The 22,755-nt window shown below is 36.2% G+C and overlaps 1 pseudogene; it reads right to left on the bottom strand.

Annotated features, from left to right (window-relative positions):
* Positions 1 to 2,865: 2,865 nt before the first annotated feature.
* Positions 2,866 to 3,597, bottom strand: LOC126012192 (selenoprotein K-like; annotated as a pseudogene).
* Between the last annotated feature and the right edge of the window lie 19,158 nt (positions 3,598 to 22,755).

Below are 22,755 nucleotides of genomic sequence, written 5' to 3' on the forward strand. Positions count from 1 at the left end.
AAAATCAAATGTAAAATTATCTAACTAACCACAAAGCATTGAAAAATACAATGTCCTATTTTTTAAAAGTAGTTTTGAACTCAACCACTTAACTGAGGTAAACAGGGCAGCTGATTATGCACTAAAATTATCCAGTGGACTGGTGGAAGGGTAATTGCCCCTGGCTGAGTATAGAGTATAGAGTATAGAGTATAGAGTAGAGAAAAGAAGGAAAGGAGAGAACAAGTAGTAGATCTTGTAGTTCTGATTGTTTTTTGTTGTTGTTGTTGTTTGTTTGTTTGTTTGTTTTTGTTGAATTTCATCCAGTTCACATCTGTTTATTTAGTTGGTAATATGGTAAATACTAACCTTGTTACCTAGTAGTATTCAGCTTATTTCTCAAAGGAACTAAGGGGTTGGAAATGCTTCTTCTATCCTTTCCCTTTCATGAAAGGGATCTTCACTAGAGTTGCAGTCCTGTCATATCTCCTCTTCTGTCTTCTCTGAGAGAAGTGACCACTGTCAATGGTGGAAATGAAAAGAAATAAGTTGCACAACTTTAACCCTGCCTCTATCCTTTTCCAATTTGAGGCATAATATTTCTGCAGGATGCTTGTATTCTTTTCTACTTACCTGCCATTTACAGTTCTAAAAGGGTGTTTCTTGACATCAAAAAATAAAAATTATATTATCAGATATCAATGTCATTATAACAAAAATTATCTAAGTGAAGCCTCCAATCACCTTATTCTTATACATTCTTTTGTTCAGATGCCAACTGAAAAAAAAGATGAGTACTTTTGGGGTCTGCTTAAACCTGAACAACCATTCATGGAATAGCAGGCTAGTTCCCTTATCAAACTGGGTACCAAAAACTCAGGACTTTGTCAGGGCATTCTTCCTGGCTTGGGTCTAAGCAATATGTATTCAAATCAGAAGAAAATCAGCATATGTTTCATGATTTGTTTAAAATGTTACTTCAAATATAAATATTACTATAATTAGAAACCATGTATACTTAATATAAGTAAAATATTTTTATTGCCATGAAAATAAACCAACTGTCTTGAAAGCTTCAAGTCTAAAAAAAAATGTCAATTTTTTATAGAGTCTGACTTCCTATTACCTGCAAGCTATGTTTCTTCCTGCTTCAATTCCTAAAATGCTCCTTTTCTATCACTTAAGCTACTTACCACAACTAGTGTTCTGAAGCAGTGACTATGAATGTGTCTTCCCTTCCCTTTCTAGGACTGTTAGCCTCTGCAGTCCAGGGACCTTATCTTATTCATGGCTGTGAGCTTGCAGCATCTATTATAGAGACTTGCAATTTGTAGATAGCAAGGAAATGTAATTTTAAAATGTTTAAAAGCAAGCAGATCATAAACCAAAAGGCTTAGAGTTGATAGGCAATCATATCATGTACTTTTCTTCTCCATAGTCATTTAATTACATATTTAAAAATCAATGGGCATTAAAAATAGTCTTGAAAAGAAGAAATTCTGAAAAGCAGCCTGAGGTTGTTAAAAAAGGTAAAAGGGGGAAGTGGCAATGCCTGTTGGCTTATTTTATTTCATGCCTTTCACTATCTCTTAACCTTAGCAACACATATTTCTCAGACTCTTATGTCTCACCAGTATAAAGCAAGATCTTCCATTCCTACAAAATCCTTCCTTCCCTCTCACCATTCAAATGAGTATGTCAGGTTAACTTATAAACGTTCTTTAAAGGTAGTCTCCTGCTCATGAAACACCTGGAGTATCGTTTTGTACCTCATTCTATTACAGTTGCCTTGTCCTTGAGCTTGGACGACACACACACACACACACACACACACACACACACACAATTTTCTAAAAGTGAATTGTGTAAACTGATAATAGGGTCTTGTTCTCCAAATGACCCAACATTCCAAAGTAAGTTAAAGCTGCTGATGGAACCAGAATCTGGGACTCTGATCACCAGAGTAAATGACAAAGCAAGATGTTCTAGAACTGGAGAGATGGTAGAGCGATATGGTACTTGTCTCACAAGTAGCAGAGTATACATAACAGGTTGATTTCTGGTATCCCACATAATGCACCATCCCCACCAGGGGTGATCCCTGAGAGAAGAGTAAGGAGTAAGTCCTGAGTACATCATTCATGACCAAAAAAAAAAAAAGCAAGAGTTTCTACATCAAGGAAGATACAATTATTTTTTTATAGAACCCTCCAAGCAACTGTATCTTTGCCCTTATTTCCCCTAGCCCCATAAAACTCCCTATCCCCAAGACCAGGGAAACAATTTTAAACCTTGCCATGCCATTCAATTAACCACCTAGCCCCTTCTCCATAGCACTAACAGGCATAGAAGATTGGCCTTTTTGTCCCACCCCATTTCACTTGGGTTCAGAGAAGAAACACTAAGTGTGTGATGAATAATTTTAGTAAAGCAATTTCTTTGCCTTCTACATTTCTCTTCATCTTTTGCTTGATGTGACACAATTCTATTCTTCGCTCTCAAAAAAAAAGTTGTCTCGTGAAAATTCAAGCTAGGGGTACCTGTTTAGCTGTGTCACAAGTGCTTAAATTAGAACTCTCTCACCTTAGTGATTCTTGGCTTTAGGTCCTGTTTTATTCATCACTGGCCATAGAAGCAGTTGACACATCAAAGAAGTTTTGAGAAGTTATTCAAAGTAAACCATACCCAGTATCCAGCCCTAAATCTAAGCATAATAAAAACTTCATCATCAGATTCATCTCAGAGTCACATAGGCAAGTCCTCAGTGGAATGGAACTTGTTGAACTGATCCTGAGAATATTGAAAATTCCCCTGTGACTGTGTCCTTAATGGAACCACTCTTTTTTATTTTTTCCTTTTTTTTCCTTTTTATTTATTTTTTGCATATTACTATAAATATGATTTATTTATAAATGAGAAGAAATTAATAATAGAACTATTTCTGAAACGGATATCTGAAATGGGTGATACTACAGTATTGGATATGTGGCCTTTTATTTTCCTGTCAATTTACTATAATTATATATAGATGAGACATCAGCTTTAGAACCTCAAAATATTCACTTATTAAAACTATATTAACACTTTCAGAAACTATACCCAAAAATGAGACCAACATGTGCATTTATCAAACTGCGTATCAGTCATGCCAGATCCCCGTGGAGGGAATTCCCAGCATAACCTCATTCATCTGCAAGAACACAGAATAGTCCCTGTGGAGAGGTACACATTCATCTGTTAGTCCAGCATGGTCAGCCCTTCACTCCTGATGGTTTCCTTCTACCATGAATGTGCATGTCCAGCTGTCTGCTTCTTAGAGCAGACATTTACCTTCCTCATCCACCAGCCATTGGAGGAGGACTAGGCCCCCGAAGATGATTGATTCGGCCCATTCTTCTAGGAGGGTTTCCTGGTGGTCCTCTTCCATCATCGTATCTGGAATCAGATGAATTTCTGTAGCCTTTTCCCTTTTTCACATCTTGTTGAAGCAGTGTCTTGAAAAACAAAACCACAAACTCAGCCATTCCCCAAAAGAAACCAGTTATAAAAGATAATCTCCATGGGGACTGACTCCGGCTGTCCAGCACTTGTCTGTTCGAGATGTAGACCATCTTGCCCCCGCGCCCTTATTCTTTTTCTTTTTTTAATTTTTCTCATTTAATTATTCAGGGGCTCTTGAGGAAGAAGTTTCTTTTCCATTCACATCTCACTCTTCCCATCTGTTACTATGATGGCTAGACCCAGAGATGATGGCACTAAGAATAAACCACTAAGAATAAAAGAGAACCTATTTAATAAAAGTGCTCTCTATTAATTTTTGCTTCATTTTGTCTCATTACATCACTCAGATAGGACCCATGAAATTTCATGTTTAATATAAACCCATACTTTACATTTTATGTCCATTAAATACTATACCAACTCAGGAACACTAACATCAGAAATTACCTTGGTAGCCTTTTGAGATAAGAAAAGACGGGCTGGTGATCCTGCCTGCTTCAGAGGTGGGTCAGGATGTACACACACTGATTCCTGCTGGTTTTTACTGGGAGTCAGAAGGGTGCAGAAGCCATTTGGGCTATGCGGTTTCCAGCTGCCTGAGACTGGATTTCATTAGCGTTCCTGCCGGTGATACTTCCTGCTTCAGAGTGAGAAACAGAATTGAGGAACTCTGCTGGAACTCAGATGCCAGCACCCCTATCAGCCTGTCTTCTGTGCTGTGCTCCATTTTCAGCCTGATTTCATCCTGTGTGTGACTCATCTACAGATGACTCGCCTTCCCTGGAGGTGAGTTTATAAGCCCAGAAAGGGTGGAGTCAGAGGAGCACGGCCACTCCGCTTCGCTTCCCCGTCCTGCACATCATTTAGCCAGTGAATAAAACCACAATACGTAGAAAAACCCACAAAACAAGTGTGACAATGGGGAAACAACGCAGGCTAGTGCCAGACATAGAGAATGACGATGGCAACCTTGATGAATTGAACATGACCAACCAACTAGTCAGTCTCTCAGATAAGGAGTTAGAGTCACAATATGGAAGATGTTCAAACAACTCAAAGAAAGTATAGAAGAGAACACTAATAAGAATCAAGAGAATATGAAGATATAAATCAGAAAACTCCAAACTGAAATTTCAGGTCAAATAACAGGTCTGAAAAATTCAGTAGATGAATTGAAGAAAAACATGGTTGAGATTTCCCATGGGTTAACAGCAGTTGAGGATAGAATTAGTCACTGGAAGATGAGATGAATAACAACACCATACAGCAGAAGAAATTGGAAAAAAGCCTTAAAGCAAATGATCAAACAATGGAACAGATAAAAATAGAAGTCTATGATAGCTCAACAGAAACAACTTAAGAATCATTGTAGTCCCAGAGACCCAGGAAGAAAATCTTCAGGAAGAATCAATGGTCAAGAACATCATTAAAGAGAAACTACCAGAGCTAAAGAATGCATGTGATCAAATCTTGCATGCCTGAAGAGTACCAACTAAAAGAGACCCCAGAAAAAACACCCCAAGACACATCCTAGTCACAATGATAAATCCCACAGATAGAGACAGAATTCTGAAAGTAGCAAGATCAAAAAGAGAAATTACATTCAAGGGAACATCCTTGAGATTTACTGCAGACCTGTCACCGGAAACAGTCAAGGCCAGAAGGCGGTGGTGGGACATAGTGACAAAACTTAATGAAATAAATGCTTCGCCTAGAATACTGTACCCAGCAAAACTCACTTTCAGGTTTGAAGGAACAATACATGGTTTCACAGACAAACAACAGCTCAGAAACTTTGCAGACTCAAAATCATTCTTAAAAAAAAAAAAACTGAACGGCCTACTTTAAGAAAACACTAACCAACAGACACACCAAACTTCGATATGAAGATGGCACTAACTCCCAGGACAATTCTTTTTCTCAATGCCAATGGACTAAATGCACCAGTTAAGAAACACAAAGTGGCTAAATGGATCAAAAAACTCAATCCAACCTTCTGCTGCCTACAAGAAATGCACCTGAATAGTCAGAACAAACATAGACCCAAGCAAACAACACCCATAAAAAAGCTGGAGTGGCCATACTAATATCAGATGATGCAAACTTTATACTTAGGAAAGTTGTAATGACAAAGATGGACATTTTGTATTAATCAAGGGATACGTACAGCAGGAATAAATCACTCTCTTAAACATATATCCACAGAATGAGGGGCCAGAAAATATTTAATAAAATTGTTGACAAATCTTAAAAATAATATCAATAACAACACAATAATTGCGGGAGACCTCAAACATGGCATTGTCAACACTTGACAGGTCAACCAGACTGAAATCCAACAAAAATATACTAGACCTGAAAAGAGAAATGGAAGAAAGAGGCCTAGTAGATATATACAGGAAACTCCACCCCCAGAAGCCTGGATACACATTCTTCTCTAATGTACATAGGACATTCTCCAGGATAGACTACATGCTGGCACACAAAACATACCTCCATAATATCAAGTGGATAGAAATTTTGCAGGCTACCTTCGCTGACCACAAGGCCCTGAAATTATATGTGAACTACAATGGGACACAGAAGAAAAACTTTAATACCTGGAAGTTAAACAGCCTAATACTGAATAATCAGTGGGTCTGAGATGAAATCAAAGAGGAAATCAAAACCTTCCTAGAAACAAATGACAATGGAGACACAAACTATCAGAACTGATGGGACACAGCAAAAGAGGTACTGAGAGGAAAATTTATAGCTTTGCAAGCACACATCAGGAAAGAAGAAGGGGCATACCTGAATAGCTTAATGATGCAGCTCATACAATTAGAAATTACTCAACAAAAGGACCGAAAAATAGGGAAACAGAAGGAAATAACAAAGCTGACAGCAGAAATCAAGGAAGTGGAAACCAGAAAAACAATCCAAAAGATCAATAAAAGCAGAAGTTGGTTCTTTGAAAAAAATAAACAAGATAGATAGACCACTGGCAAAACTAACAATGAAAGAGAGAGAGAGAGAGAGAGAGAGAGAGAGAAACTTGATAACTCATATTATGAATGAAAAAGGAGAGATCACTACTGATATGGTAGAGATCCAAAGGGTAATCAAAAACTACTTTGAGAAACTCCATGCCACTATAAATAAAAATCTGGAAAAATTGGATAAATTTTTGGACTCTTTCAATCTTCCACGATTGAATGAAGAGGATGTAGCATATCTAAACACACCCATTACTATTGAGGAAATTAAGACAGTAATCAAATGTCTGCCAAAAAACAGAAGTCCAGGTCCAGATGGATTTACTAATGAATTCTTTAAAACCTTTCAAGAGGAAATTCTACCAATCCTGGCAAGACTCTTTCATGAAATTGAAAAAACAGGAACACTTCCAAATAGCTTTTATGAAGCCAACATCATATTGATACCTAAACCAGACAGAGATGCTACAAAAAAAAAAAAAAGAAAGAAAATTACAGACCAATATCGCTGATGAATACAGATGCAAAGATCCTCAACAAAATCCTGGCAAATAGGATTCATTAAGAAGATCATCCACTACGATCAAGTAGGTTTCATCCCAGGAATGCAAGGCTGGTTTAACATTCATAAATCTATCAACATCATACACAACATCAACAACAAGAAAAATAGAAATCACATGATCATATCAATAAACACAAAGAAAGCATTTGATAAGGTCCAACACCCATTCTTGATCAAAACTCTCAGCAAGATGGGAATGGAAGGAACCTTTCTCAATATTGTTAAGGCCATCTACCACAAGCCAGAGGCAAATATTGACCTAAATGAAGAAAAACTGAAAGCCTTCCCTCTAAATTCTTGAACAAGACAAGGCTGTCCTCTCTCACCACTCCTATTCAACATAGCACTGGAAGTACTTGCTATAGCGATTAGGCAAAAAAAAAAAAAAAAAAAAAAAAAAAAAATATATATATATATATATATATATATATATATATATATATATATATCAAGGGAATCCAGATAGGAAAGGAAGAAGTCAAGCTCTCGCTGTTTGCAGATGACATGATACTTTACCTAGAAAACCCTAAAGTCTCTATGAAAAACCTTCTAGAGAAAATAGACTCATATAGCAAGGTGGCAGGCTACAAAATTAACACACAAAAATCAATGGCCTTTCTATACACCAATAGTAATAAGGAAGAAATGGAGATTAAGAAAACAACCCCATTCACAATAGTGCCACACAAACTCAAACATCTTGGAATCAACTTGACTAAAAACGTGAAGGACCTATACAAAGAAAATTATAAAACTCTGCTCCAAGAAATAAGAGAGGACACATGGAAATGGAAGCACATACCCTGCTCATGGATTGGCAGGATTAACATCATTAAAATGGCAATACTCCCTAAAGCATTGTACAGATTTAATGTGATCCCTGTAAAGATACCCATGACATTCTTTAAAGAAGTGGATCAGGCACTTCTGAAATTCATTTGGAACAATAAACACTCTAGAGTAGCTATAGCAATCTTTGGGAAAAATAATATGGAATGAATTACTTTCCCCAACTTTAAACTGTACTACAAAGCAATAGTTATCAAAACAGCATGGTATTGGAATAAAGACAGGCCCTCAGATCAGTGGAATAGACTTGAATACTCAGAGAATGTTCCCCAGACATACAATCACCTAATTTTTGATAAAGGAGCAAGGAATCCTAAATGGAGCAAAGAAAGCCACTTCAACAAGTGGTGTTGGCACAACTGGCTAGCCACTTGCAAAAAACTGAACTTAGACCCCCAGCTAACATCATGTACAAAGGTTAAATCCAAATGGATGAAAGATCTCGATATCAGACCCGAAATCATAAGATATACAGAACAACATGTAGGTTAAACACTCCAGGACATTGAGACTAAAGGCATCTTCAAAGAGGAAACTGCACTTTTCAAGCATGTGAAAGCAGAGATTAACAGATGGGAATATACTAAACTGAGAAGCTTCTGCACCTCAAAAGAAATAGCACCCAGGATACAAGAGCCCCCCACTGAGTGGGAGAAACTATTCACCCAATACCCATCAGACAAGGGGCTAATCTCCAAAATATACAAGGCACTGACAGAAATTTACAAGATAAAAACATCTAATCCCATCAAAAAATGGGGAGAAGAAATGGACAGACACTTTGACAAAGAAGAAATACAAATGGCCAAAAGACACATGAAAAAATGCTCCACATCACTAATCATCAGGGAGATGCAAATCAAAACAACTATGAGGTACCACCTCACACCTCAGAGATTGGCACACATCACAAAGAATAAGAACAAGCAGTGTTGGCAGCGATGTGGATAGAAATGAACTCTTATCCACTGCTGGTGGGAATGCCGTCTAGTTCAATCTTTATGGAAAGCAATATTGAGATTCCTCCAAAACTAGAAATTGAGCTCCCATACAACCCAGCTATACCATTCCTAGGAATATACCCTAGAAACACAAAAATACAATACAAAAATCCCTTCCTTACACCTATATTCATTGCAGCACTATTTACCATAGCAAGACTCTGGAAACAGCCAAGATACCCTTCAACAGATGAATGGCTAAAGAAATTGTGGTACATGTACACAATGGAATATTATGCAGCTGTCAGGAGAGATGAAGTCATGAAATTTTCCTATACATGGATGTACATGGAATCTATTATGCTGAGTGAAATAAGTCAGAGAGAGAGAGAAAGACGCAGAATGGTCTCACTCATCTATGGGTTTTAAAAAAATGAAAGACAGTCTTGCAATAATAACTTTCAGACACAAAAGAGGAAAGAGCTGGAAGTTACAGCTCACCTCATGAAGCTCTCCACAAACAGGGATGAGTTTAGTTAGAGAAATAACTACGTTTTGAACTATCCTAACAATGAGAATGTATGAGGGAAATAGAAAGCCTGTCTAGAGTACAGGCGGGTGTTGGGTGGGGAGGAGGGAGATTTGGGACATTGGTGATGGGAGTGTTGTACTGGTGATGGGTGGTGTTCTTTACATGACTGAAACCCAAACACAATCATGTATGTAATAAAGTTGTTTAAAAAAAAAGAAAAGAAAAGACCAGCCACTGCATACTTATCTGCTACAAAGATAAAACCAGGGATAGAAATTAAACTAAAGCAAAACAAACAACACTTTTTGTTCCTAGGTCCAGTAGCCAAAGAACTATTTATCTTTCAAGCTGTGATCTTATCCTTGACTATGAAAATACAATGAAGTACTGGTTTTTATCTGACATCCAAGGAAAATCAAGTTACAGAAGGAATAATAGAATTGGGGTTTGCCTTGCAAAATAGCAAAATCAATCCTTGACCTGAAGTGCAGGCTTATCCACTGCACAACTACATATGTTGATAAATTGCATTCCCTACCTTAATAAGAAGGCTAGGCTCAAACTCATTGCATTAATTTTATTGATTTACAGTCTGTGCAAGATAAAAGTCATGTGATTGCATGGTTAACTCTGGTAATACTCCATGTTTCTTGACAGATTTTCTGATAGGTCTGAGAATTATTTCCCCCACTTCGGCCATATCTTAAAGAGCCAGCCTCAGCATTTTCATAGGCACTGGGATTCAAGAGAACTTATCTGGGGTCCATGTTAACTCTTTCATCAGCACAAAGATTCACACTTCCTTAAAAGTTCTCTAAGTGGCAGAGAACTAAAATTTATCTTGAATGCTCCAATAGTTAGCAAGTTATTAAGAATCATGAATACATGACTTGCCTTCCTACCTAGTTTCCTACTTTATGCTATTTTGCTTAATGTAGACACTCTTAACTCACCTCCTCACATGTAATAAATATTTGATAAATAGTAAATACAACATAAAGGTCATAAGATAATAGTTCAATTTAATTATTTGCATAATGAATGTAAGATAGGCAGGCCACGGTTTTAGATGAAACCTTGATAATTCTCCAAGCATTTATGTGGAAAATAGGAGCTGGAGGAATAGAAGAGCAGGTAGTGTACTTGCCTTGCACAAGGCCAATTTGAGTTCAATCTCTGTCATTGTATATGGTTCCCTAAATCCTGACAAGTTATAATTCCTGACTGAGCTTAAACCCAGTCCCTGAGCACTGCCAGGTATGACCCAAAAACAAAACAAGAAACAAAACAAAATAAACAAAAAATGTGGAAAATAATGGCTACTATCTTACAGTGTTGGTAGAATTAAGTAAAATAATGAAATCAAAGAACATATTAGAGTAGTTAATAATAGAAAATCAAAATGTCTATTGTTATTATAAATGTCTTTAGTTCTATAAATGTCTACAAATGTCTATAATGAAAGTTATTGTTAATAAAACTATCAACAATTGTTTCTGGCAGTGACCTCTGACTGAGAAACTATGGTGTATAAAGATGTCAGGCATAAATACTGACAAGATAGCCTGTCAAGGGAGTTAAAAATAGACCGGGGTGACTCAATGGACGGAGTGCATGCAGAATTTCGGGATTCCATCTCTGGTACTCCACGATCTCCAGATCACCTCCAGCTGCCAAGCTCTGAGCTCAAAGTATTCCTTACATGTTTCCAGATATGTTCCAACACTTCTTAAATGTTTTTAAAAAAGTAAATTATAGGGGGCCGGGTGGTGGCGCTGGAGGTAAGGTGCCTGCCTTGCCTGCGCTAGCCTAGGACGGACCGCGGTTTGATCCCCCGGCGTCCCATATGGTCCCCCAAGAAGCCAGGAGCAACTTCTGAGCGCATAGCCAGGAGTAACCCCTGAGCGTCACAGGGTGTGGCCCAAAAACCAAAAAAAAAAAAAAAAAAGTAAATTATAAAGAAAGATTGGTACCAGAAATTATGTTTTATTATTTTTAATAATAATTACTTAAAGCAAAATGGTTGATAATTGAATTTCAGTAGTAGAATGTATACCACCCTTAACCAGTTTGTACTGTTCTCACCACCAATGTCCCCAGTTTTCCTCCCACCAAACACATATCCCTGCCTGTCTCTAGCTTGACAGGCATTTTGCTCTCTCTCTCTTTTTTTCTCTCTCTCTCGCTCTCTCACTCTCGCTCTCTCTCATCTTTTTAACAGTATGGTGCACTATTGTTAATGGGAGGGTACCATGCATGTCAATTTATCACCTTTAAGCACCCAGTTTCTGTCCAGAGTGACCAGTTCAAACTATCATTGTTGTAGCGGACCCTTCTACTCTAACTACATTCACTGCTATTGTGTGGCAATTTTCCTACCATATTCTGGTCCTCCTGACCCTCATCTCCATTGTTTCCAGATATTATTACCATACTGTCCTTTATAATTTTTATATTCCACAAATGAGGGAGATTATTTGATGGCTATTCCTCTCCCTCTGACCCATGTCACTCAGCATAATACTCTCCATATCCATCCATGTATAATAAAATTTCATTATTTCATTTTTTTCTAATAGCTTCATAGTATTACATTGTGTTGATGTACCAGAGTTTTTTTAGCCACACATCTGGTTTTGGGCACTTGCTTTATTTCCAAATTCTGGTTATTGTGGATAATACTGCGATAAAGATAGGAATGCAGAGAGCTACATGGTGTTTGGATTCCAATTGTATGTCCCTAGAAATGGTATTGCTGGATCATATGAGAACTCAATTTTTAGATTTTTGAGGAATATCCAGAAAGGCTGAACCATTTGGCATTCCACCAGCAGAGAATGAAAGTCCCTTTCTCCCAGCATCTGCACCAGCATAGTTTGTTCTTGTTCTTTGTGATGTGTGCCAGTCTCTATGGTGTGAGATGGTGTTTCATTGTTTTTTTTTAATTTCCATATTCGTGATGATTAGTGCCATGGAGCATTTTTTATTATGCCTTTAGGCCATCTATATATTTTCTTTGAGAAAATGTTTTCATTTCTTCTCTCCATTTTTGGCTGGGGTTAAATATCTTTTTCTTTCTAAGATTTATCATTTTTTTGTATATCTTAGATATTAACCCTTTATCAGATGAGTATTGGGTGAATAGATTCTGCCATACTGGGAGTAGCCCTTTTAACCTGGCCTTCCCGATGCATGAGCAGGATATATGTCTCTATTTCTTTGTGTCCTCTTTTATTTCTCGAAGTGGTTGTTTGTAGTTTTCTTTGTAAAGGCCTTTCACCTCTTTAGTTCAGTTGAGTCTAAGGTACTTGATTTTCTGAAGCGTAATTGTGAATAGGATTATGCTTTTTATGTATCTTTCATCTCTTCTATTATATGTTTATAGAACAACCATGAAATTTTGCTTGTTAATTTTGTACTATGCCACTTTGTTATATAAATTTATTATTTCTAGAAGCTTTAGTTAGTCTTCAGGATATTTCTTAATAAAATATTATGTCAGCTGCAAACAGTGAGAGCTTGACTTTCTTCTTTTCTATCTTTTCCTTGCCTGATTGCTATGGCAACCATTCCAGGACAATACTAAATAGACTTACCCAGAGGGGGCAACTTTGTCTTGTACCAGATCTTTGAGGAAAAGCTTTTAGGTTTTCCCCATTGATCATAATATTTGCTATAGGCTTGACTATATTGAGAAAATTTCCTTCAATTCCCATCTTTCTGAGAATTTTTATTATGATCAGGTATTGTACATTGTCAAATGTTTTCACTGTATCTATTTATAAGGTAATGCCATTTTATATTTCCTTTTATTATGGTGTATTATATAATAGACTTGAGTATATTGAACCATTTTTGCATCTCTGGAATGAATCATACTTGGTCATGATTTATGATCTTCTTAATGAGACCTATTGGATCGATTTGCTAGGATTCTACTGAGGATCTTTGCACCTGTGTTTATCAAGAAGATAGGCCTATAATTCTCTCTCTCTTTTTTTCTCTCTCTCTTTTTGAGGTATCTCTGTTCACTTTGTTATTATGGTGATAGTAGCTTCATAGAAACTAGAAGTGTTTCTGTTTCTTCAATTTTCCTGGAAGAGCAGGAAAAGGATTGGCAGTAGATCCTCCTTAAAAGTTTGAAAGAATTCTCTACTGAGGGGACAGAGTAATAGTACAGCAGGTATACACTTGTCTTGCATGTGGCTGACCCAGGCTCAATCCCTGGCATCCCATATGGTTCTTTGAGCCTCCCAAAAGTGATTCCTGAATGCAGAGTCAGAGGTGACACCTGAGCACCATCATATGTTACCCAAAAGCAAACAAGCAAACAAAAAAGAATTCCCTAGTAAGTCTATCTGAGTCTTGGCTTTGGTTAGCTTTTTTTTTTTTTTTTTTTTTTTAGTTTTTGGTTTTTGGATCACACCCTGCAGCACTCAGGGTTTACTCCTGGCTCTGCACTCTGAAATCACTCCTGGCAGGCTCAGGAGACCATATGGGATCCCAGGATTCGAAAAACTTTGCATCCTGGGTCAGCTGCATGCACAGCAAATGTCCTTTGGCTATGCTATCTCTCCAGCCCATCAGGAAGCTTTTTGATTACCTTTTAAATTTTCTCAATAGTGATAAATTTGTTCAGATATTTTAGATCCTATTGATTTAACCTCTGGAGGTTTTAGGAGTACAGAAATTTATCCATATCAGCCAGTTTCTTTTTTTGTTTGTTTGTTTTGTGACAAAAAGATTTTCAGAGTAATCTCTGATTGCCCTTTGAATGTCCTTAGTATCTGTAGTGGCATCCCCTTTTCATTTCTGATTCAGTTTATTAAATTTCGCTCTCTCTCTCTCTTTATGAGTCTTGCTTTAAGTTTATTAATCCTGTTTCTTTTTTCTTTTTTTACATTTTCTGGTGTAATTTTTATTATTTTATAATGTTTTTATTTAAGCACCATGATTACAAAATGCTTGTAGTTGGGTTTTAGTCATATAAAGTACATCCTCTTTACCAGTACAAACTTCCCGCCACCAATGCCCCCCTTTATTTTTTTCCTACACCAACTCTTGGGCCAGAATTATAGAACAGTGAGTATGGCATTTGCCTTGCATGTAGCTTAACCAGGTTTGATCCCTGGTATCCCATATGTCAGGGGTAACTTCTGAGCACAGAGCCAGGAGTAACCCTGAGCACTGCCAGGTATGACCCAAAAAAAATTTTTTTAAAAAAAGGAAAAAAGAAAAAATCTCTTGCTTTCTTTTGACCTTTTGGATTGTTTTGAAAATTTCCAGTTAATTATTTTCTGCTCTCAGTTTTATTATTACCTTCTGCCTGCCTTTTCTTGGGGGGGAGGGTTCATTTTGTTGATAATTTTGCTATTTTTAAGAAATACAATTAAGTTATTTAACTAGGCCCTTTCTTCCTGATGAAAGCTTGCAAAGCTATAAATTTTCCACTTAATACCACTTTTATTGTGTCCCACAATTTCTGATAATTCATGTTCATTTTTATTTGTTTCCAGGAATGTTTTAATTTTTTCTTTGATTTCCTCTATGGTTGTTTAGTAGAAAGCTGTTTAATTTCCAGATGTTAAAGTTATATCTCTATGTCTGTTTGTGATTCACTTTTATTTTCTATCAATTATGGTCTGAGAAGATAGTAGAAACAATTTCTATCCTCTTGATTGTATAGAGGTTTGTTTTCAGTCCTGTTATTTCTGTTAGAAGTTTTCTCAGTTTAATCTCATATCCTCTTGAGTAGTATTTGTGTTTTGTTCAGTTCAGTCCATGATTTTTTTTGACTTCTTTGAACATCCTCCACATTTTCTCTCTAGCGTTCTTATCAGAGAGGCAATAAAGTGACCAGTACTTCTCAGGTCTTTATTTTCTAAGCATAGCAGGGTTCTGCATTGTTTTCTCACTGTTACTTCTACAGTGCAGTGTTTTTTATGAGCTATGCTGGAACTCATTGACAAAGATAGTTGGAACTGATATTTCTGGACAAGAACTGGGTGCTGAGAGGAGATAAAGTGATATGCATTCTCCTCTTCATTAAGTGCAAACCACATTGTCTGAAATGAAAAAAAGAGAAAGAGATAGAAGTAAAATATCTACCCCAGAGTTAGGCAAGAGGGAGGGTATAAGAGAAACTGGGGACAATGGTGGTAGAAATTCTGTTTTAATCTCTTGTACAAAATTATTAATTTTTATTTACTTCTTTTTAAATTTTATTTTGGGGTCACACCCAATGGAGTTCAGGGATTACTACTTGCTCTGTACTGAGAAATCACTCTTGGCAGGCTCAGGGGACCATATTTAAGCCACGGATCAAACCTGGTTTGGCCACATTCAAGTCAAGTACCTTATCGACTATACTATCTCTCTGTCTCCCTTTATGTCTTTTTTAATAATGGACCTATGTCTACTATTGCTTATCTAGTTGGATACCTTAATTTGCCATTTATCTCTGCCAATGGACACAAACATAAGTGAACCTTGGAGATAAATGTTATCTTTTATATTATACTTAAATTGAAGCCAAGGAGCCAGAGTGGTGGCACAAGTGGTAGGGCATTTGCCTTGCACATGCTAACCTAGGACAAACTGTGGTTCTATCCCTCAGCATCCCATATGGTCTCCCAATCCAGGAAAAATTTCTGAGCACATAACCAGGAGTGTCTGACCAAGAGCACATAACCGGGTGTGGCCCCAAAACCAAAAACAATAACAAAAAATTGAAGCTAAAACACAGAAAATGGAAAAATATGGCCAAGATTATTAACATTTTTATAAAATAATGGTAACAACTCACATGCAAAATAAAAGCAAAACAAGCAAACAAAACCATGATTTCTGACTCTCTGTTGGAATTCTTTTTGTTCTACTATACTTTTAGAGGATACCAAGAAATTAATCATTGTATGACTTCTTTGGCATTTTTAGCTCTGTTTTATGAAGCAAACTAGATATACAGTCTCCCTTGAGGCAGTTAAAAATACTGGTATATGTTATTTTTTTTCTCCAACTCTAGTTGTTTCTAAGAATATTTTTCTTATCTCCCTGAAAAATCACATCATAGGGTTTGAGAGACAGAATAGGTGTTAAGGCACATACCTTGCATGCAGCCAATTGCATTTGGATCTTCAGTAACATATGGTCCCCTGAGCATTGCTAGATGCAGTTCTAGAGGCCCACGGGTAGTGTTGGGATTAGCCTATTGTTACCTTGCATAGTTGTACTCAAGCAGCACCACTTTTTCAAGCTCTAGCACTGAACTGTTTAGCTCAGTCGGCTGAGTATTGCTGGAAGTTTTCCTCTAGCTACCTGAGCACTGCTTAGGAAGGATTTACTGGACAAAAAAATTCAGACCCCTTTTAACATGGCTTCTTTGAATGTAGATGACAAGAAAACAGCTCAATATAATTAGTGCAAAGGAAGATTATTCAGAAGGATGTGTGTCTTCCAAAACTAAAGGAAGTATAAACTACAAACGTGTCTGTAATCATAGTGCTTAAGTAAAGATATTATGAAAGAAAAAGAATTTTTAGGGATTATGAATCTTCTGCCCAGAGTATTACTGTTAATTTAGTATCACTTCTTTTGTTCTGTTTCTGTGAATGTCACAGAAACACAGAATTAGAAAGACAAACATAAGACATATTGTCTACCTTTACTATTTTGAGAGCTTCAAATTTACCCTATTGTATAATTCAAATAGATACATGGTTTCCTTGGACAAATATGGACTGGCTTGATAAAAGGGGATTATTATTTTCAAAACTTCTTAACCAAGAACTGTGTAATACACATCACATTGGATGTTTTTCCAACCTGATAATAGGTTTTCAAAAGGCAGAAACTATGTAGGTTTCATATACAAACAGTCATGATTTTGAATATATACAGACAAGTTTCTACTTATCCAGATATTTCAAACTAAATTGAGAATGTTGTAGTATAGAAGATAGAAGGAAGAAGGAGGAGGGGGTAAAAAAAAAGAAAAGAGGGAGGAAAGGAGTAGAAAGGAGGAGAGAGGAGGAAAGATTAATAATAATAATAATAATAATAATTAATAATAATAATAATAGTCATAAAATTTGGAGAACCTCAAGCATAGGTAAAATGCACTGACACTAAGGGAAGCTATCCTGGCCTTGTTTATTCTTCAGCTTACCATATAAAGAAGCCTCCTTTCCTTAGGCAAGCTTCCTACTGGATATTTCTCTTCCTGACAGCTTTGTGCTGCCCCATAATTCTTTTCTGTGGTTGAAACAGAGTCCTGCTGTGCTTGGGTCATTAGGATTCTCAACTTATCTCTTGATATGACACACATCAAGAGGACATGTTCTATTCTCCTGAGAAAAGGGCCCAATTAAATATGCTCATTACAGCCTTGTGAATATCTTGTTTTTTTTCAAATACATAACAAAAATGAATCATTTTCTGCTGACCTGAAGCCTGGCCAGGGAGTGCTTGGCCCAGGATGGGTGTAGGCTGACTGCCAATGCCTGGTGGGATATATGTGGCAGTTTCACTATTAAATGCCAGACTTTTGCTGTTTCCCCTCCAGCTGGTTATCAGATGCTGGCAGGAAAAAAGAATCCTAGGAGGGAGTCACAGTTTACCCTTAATCAAAGCAACACTGACAAGTTAAGGTAAAATTGAGATTAAGTCTGCCAATTCAAGTTCTACAACTGGTCACATCCACCATGACTAACTTATTAAGTACAGGTTATTTTTCAGAAAGGCAAGTAGAATGCCACTAGATAGATAATTATAGATTTGCATAGGTCCTGATACTTAGCTAGCAGTTTTATCTTTTAGTTTCAGGGGTCTCATGTTTTAAAACAAACAGAGGTGGGGCCGGAGAGAAGGCATAGTGGTAGGGCATTTAGCTTACATGCTATTGACCCAGTTCGATTCCAGCATCTTCATATATTTTGTCCCAAACCCATCAGGAATAATTCTTGAGCAGAGGCCCTAGTAGTAACTCCTGAACACTACCTATATGAACCCCAAGAGAGAGAGAAAGAGGTTAAAAAATGTTCCAGAGGGGCTGGAGCAGTGGAGCAAGCAGTAAAGCTTCTGCCTTGTATGCACTAGCCTAGGACGGACTTTGGTTCAATCCCTTATTATTCCATATGGTCCCCCAAGCCAGGAGCAATTTCTGAGTGCATAGTCAGGAGTAACCACTGAGTGTCACCAGGTGTGGTCCAAAACAACAACAACAACAACAAAAAAGTTCCAGAAAACTTTACTTTTCTGAAATATCCACTCTTCTATATTAGGTAGCATTTATTGTCAGGCATCATTGTCTTTTAATTATGGTGTATAAATTTATTTAAACCTTATGGTGATCTTTTGAAGAAATTTGGTAGTACTTTTCTTCCCATTCTTCAGATTAAGGAACTGAGATTTAATCATGAAATAATTTCCCCAATTTTCCAACAGCCAATGAAACGCAGAGCCTCAGAGTCCATGTGTCACAGCTATGGGACCCTCATAATGTCTGTTACCAGAAAGAAATGTGGTGATACTAAGCTTTATTCTCAGGCTCTCCCTGCCTCCAAACACTTGCAGTACATGATTCTGTAGCCTTTAACTAACTGCCTCACTATTTCTGCCTAATAATTTCTGATGACTTTTTCCACTTGAAAATCAGCCCATCCTACTTTCTAAAAATCATCAAGATATAGCTAATCTGTTTTTGCTTGGATTTTCACAATTTTGCCATCTACAATCCCCCTATAATAATAACATGGGTCCTCATAACTTAGTTACTTTATTCATTTATCTCAATCATCTTTTTCTTATTAATGTCCTATATTTCCAACCAGAATGAAGACCTTAAGAAGCAGGACACTGATCAAAAATTACTTCGAATTCCCTTAGTTCATAAAATACTGTCATGTGCTGGTCAGTAATGTCAGCTAGATTTGATGTAACTTCTTCCCAGTTTCAGCCTAACTACACACTTTATTAGCCACTATCTATATGACTATAATATTTCCTATTAAAATTATCATACTTGAATAGCTAGCCTAAAATCTGGTAGCCCCCTAAGGAAATATTCTGACTTTGCTGTGAAACAGACTAAAAAGGGCACTCTGACCTCTACTCTTTGAGCCTTTTCTAGTTTAGGTATATGACTTATGCCTAACTCTCACCATGTCTGCACCTCTAAATGTAACTTATGGTATTGGGGCAAGCTTGTCTAGTGATGCCAGCCAAGAAAAAACAGCTGGCAAATGTGAAAAAGAAGGTAGAAGGCACCTGGCCCACTTAGAGCAGCTATCTGTGCTGTTTCGCAGTTTGCATGAGCCCTATAATCAGAGTAAGGAGTGACATTATTTTCTCTCCTCTCCAGAAGCTCGTATGTGGGAGCCAGGTTCATAATGGTCATTTATTAGGCTGGCTATTCACAGAACTTATAGCTCAAACAACCAAATGCAGAGATCTTGGCAGTCTGGGAGAATTATGGCAGCACCATGAGCTTATGGGTGTCAGATAGTGTCCAAATTATCCTATCACCTCCTCCTGGAGATTTCGTACCCTACTGCAGAAATCAAGCTAAGAGATTTTCCAGGTGCACTGTATTTAGCATCACGTATTGCAACAGAAATAAGAAATACAAAATGATTCAGCAAACTGAAGAGCTCTGTGATTTTTCAGAAAGGATGATGCGCTTTTATTGCTCCCACAATTTTGATGTAATGACTCTCAATGTGTTTTTAATAGCCAGATGCTCCCCAATTTCATTGACAAAACAAGATAAATCAACTTTGGCTACAACCAGAAAAAAGAGTTCTAGCCATAGATTTCTACTGCATTTCATGACTAGGTTGTTTTTGTTTGGAGGCCATACTCAAAGATGTTCAGAGCTTACTCCTAGCTCTGTACTATCTCTCTAACAAATAAAACTATTTTGAATGTGGTGATATAGACAAAATATCCTAAACTAGGGATCTTGATCTGACAAATACAACAAGACAAGACCATTTATTACTACTAACATATTTAAAGATATTTGGCATTTTAATATGAAATTATAATAATTATTTTATATAATGTCAATATTTATAGTATTAATAATATAAATATAACATACATAGATTTTAAAATATGTGATACTAGCACAGAGACACAAAGGTCTTTATAGGATAAATAAAAGTATACACTTTTAAAATTAAGACACGATGTGAAGTGATATGATATTATTTCAAGATGTACTGGAAAAACTTAAGATAAGAAAATAAATCCAAAGTTACTCATTAAAGAACATAGTAGAGTTATACCTCACTTACTAATAAGAATATGGGAAAATAAATTCTAGGAAAATAATATTATGTAATTTGAAATAAGGCAAAAAAAGAAGAGAAAAGGAACAAAAAAAATGGAAAATTAGAACTAATGTAAAAAGATAACATATTTTAATCCAGTCATATTAATAATCATATTAAATGTAAATGGCCTAGTTGTCTTAATTAAAAAGCAAACAAAGGGTGGTGGAAAAATAAAAATCAAATTATATTACACTGGAATTTAAAACTCAAATCCAATCATATATTTCCTAGAAAGAAAGAATTTAAATTAAAAAATATAAAAGGTTAAAATATAAGCATAATAAAAACATATCAAGATAAAATTAAATGGGGAAAAAAGCCAGAGTAACTTAATTAATAGCAAGTCAGAAAGATTTCAAGACAAATAATATTAACAGGATAAAGAGTGTAATTTCACAATGACAAATGAACCTATTTATATAGTAATAATATTAAATATATATATATATCTTTAGTGAAGCTAAGACATGGAATTATAAATAAAGACAAATCATTAACTATGATTTAAAACTTCAATATTCCTCTCAATAATTACTATACTAAGTAACTTCTCCAAAAATCATTAAATATTTCTTATACATGAATGGATTCATGAAATGAGTCAGAAGGAGACAGAGGGATAGTCATAGAATAAGCACACTTAATTGTAGGATATGAAATAGATATTATTTTAACAATATCCAGATATAATAGATACAAAGGTCAGGAGGACTAGTCCATGTAAAAAGCTTACCACAAATAGTGGGGCAGTGCAGTTAGGGCAGAGAAGGGACCACTATGACAAAGATAGTTGGAAATAATCAGTAACGACAAGAATTGTGTGCTAAAAGGAGATAAAGTGAAATGCATGATACCCCGTCAGTAACAATATTGAAAACCATAGTGTCAGTAAGAAATTAAAAGAGGAGAGAGAGAGAGAAGGGAAAGAAGAAAAATTCTGCCCCCGAGACCAGAAGTGGAGAGGACAGGAAGAAAATGTGAGATACTGAGAGAAGGAAATGTGCACTGATAAAAAAATGTTGTACATTGTATGACTGAAACTCAATCATAAACAACTTTGAAACCATGGAGGAAAAAAAAACAAACTGTATTATGAATAACCTTGTAATCATGGTGTTTAACATAATTTAAAAATCATAAAATAAACATGATTTATAAAACAAGAAATATCTATTTATTCATAGTCTGCTAAAGGATACCTTTCCAAAAAATGAATTATTAATAACTTTTAAAAATATGCAGGTCATACCATTTTTTATCCCTTACCTTTTTTAAAAAAATTTTTTATTGAGACCATTGTAAATTACAAATTTCTCATAGTTGTATTTCAAGCATATAGTGATAGTAAATTAGGGCCATTCCTACCACCAGTGTTGACCTCCCTCCACAGAGTTCCCAGGATGCATACCATACCTCTTCCCTTAACTTCCTGGTTTACCAGTATAACATTTAGCTTGTTATAGTTTGGGTCTTTTGAATTATTGTAAGTTACTTTGGCTTCAGTATTTAGATCAAACCATTTTTTTCCATCCAATGCACCTGAGACTACTTGATCCTGGGTCACATCCACGTTGTTTTTCCCTCTCTCAATTTGTAGAAAAAAAACATAGAAATATGAGATAAAACAAACTGATTCATGTTACAAGGTTCTATGAATAAAAGCAGGAACCCTTATCTAGAAGATATAAATAAAATTAAAAATAAGGGGGTTGAGGTGGCAGGGTTTGTTTTGTTTTGTTTTGCATAGGTGCAGTAAATATTAGGAAAATTAGAAAGAAAATCTCATTTGTCAAAAAAAAAAAAAACAAAAAAACAACAACAAGGTGTTTCTACCCTTAAAGCCTGCTGTCATAAGACCAACTACAAGCTCCAGGCATATTGATATTCAATCCCAATGTCTTTATGGTTCCAGGAAAAGTTCTACTCAGTTGTAGTTGTCATAGTCTTCTGTAATTAGATATCTTGATTTCTGCACAGATCCTAAGTTGAGGCAAGGGTGTCACAGAGTGTCTTCTGATTTAATTTCAACATTAGTTGGTGAGGCAGAGAAACCTGCCATTAGAGCACATCTGTT

The sequence above is a fragment of the Suncus etruscus genome, chromosome 6 (assembly GCF_024139225.1).
Source record: "Suncus etruscus isolate mSunEtr1 chromosome 6, mSunEtr1.pri.cur, whole genome shotgun sequence".
Lineage (NCBI taxonomy): Eukaryota > Metazoa > Chordata > Mammalia > Eulipotyphla > Soricidae > Suncus > Suncus etruscus.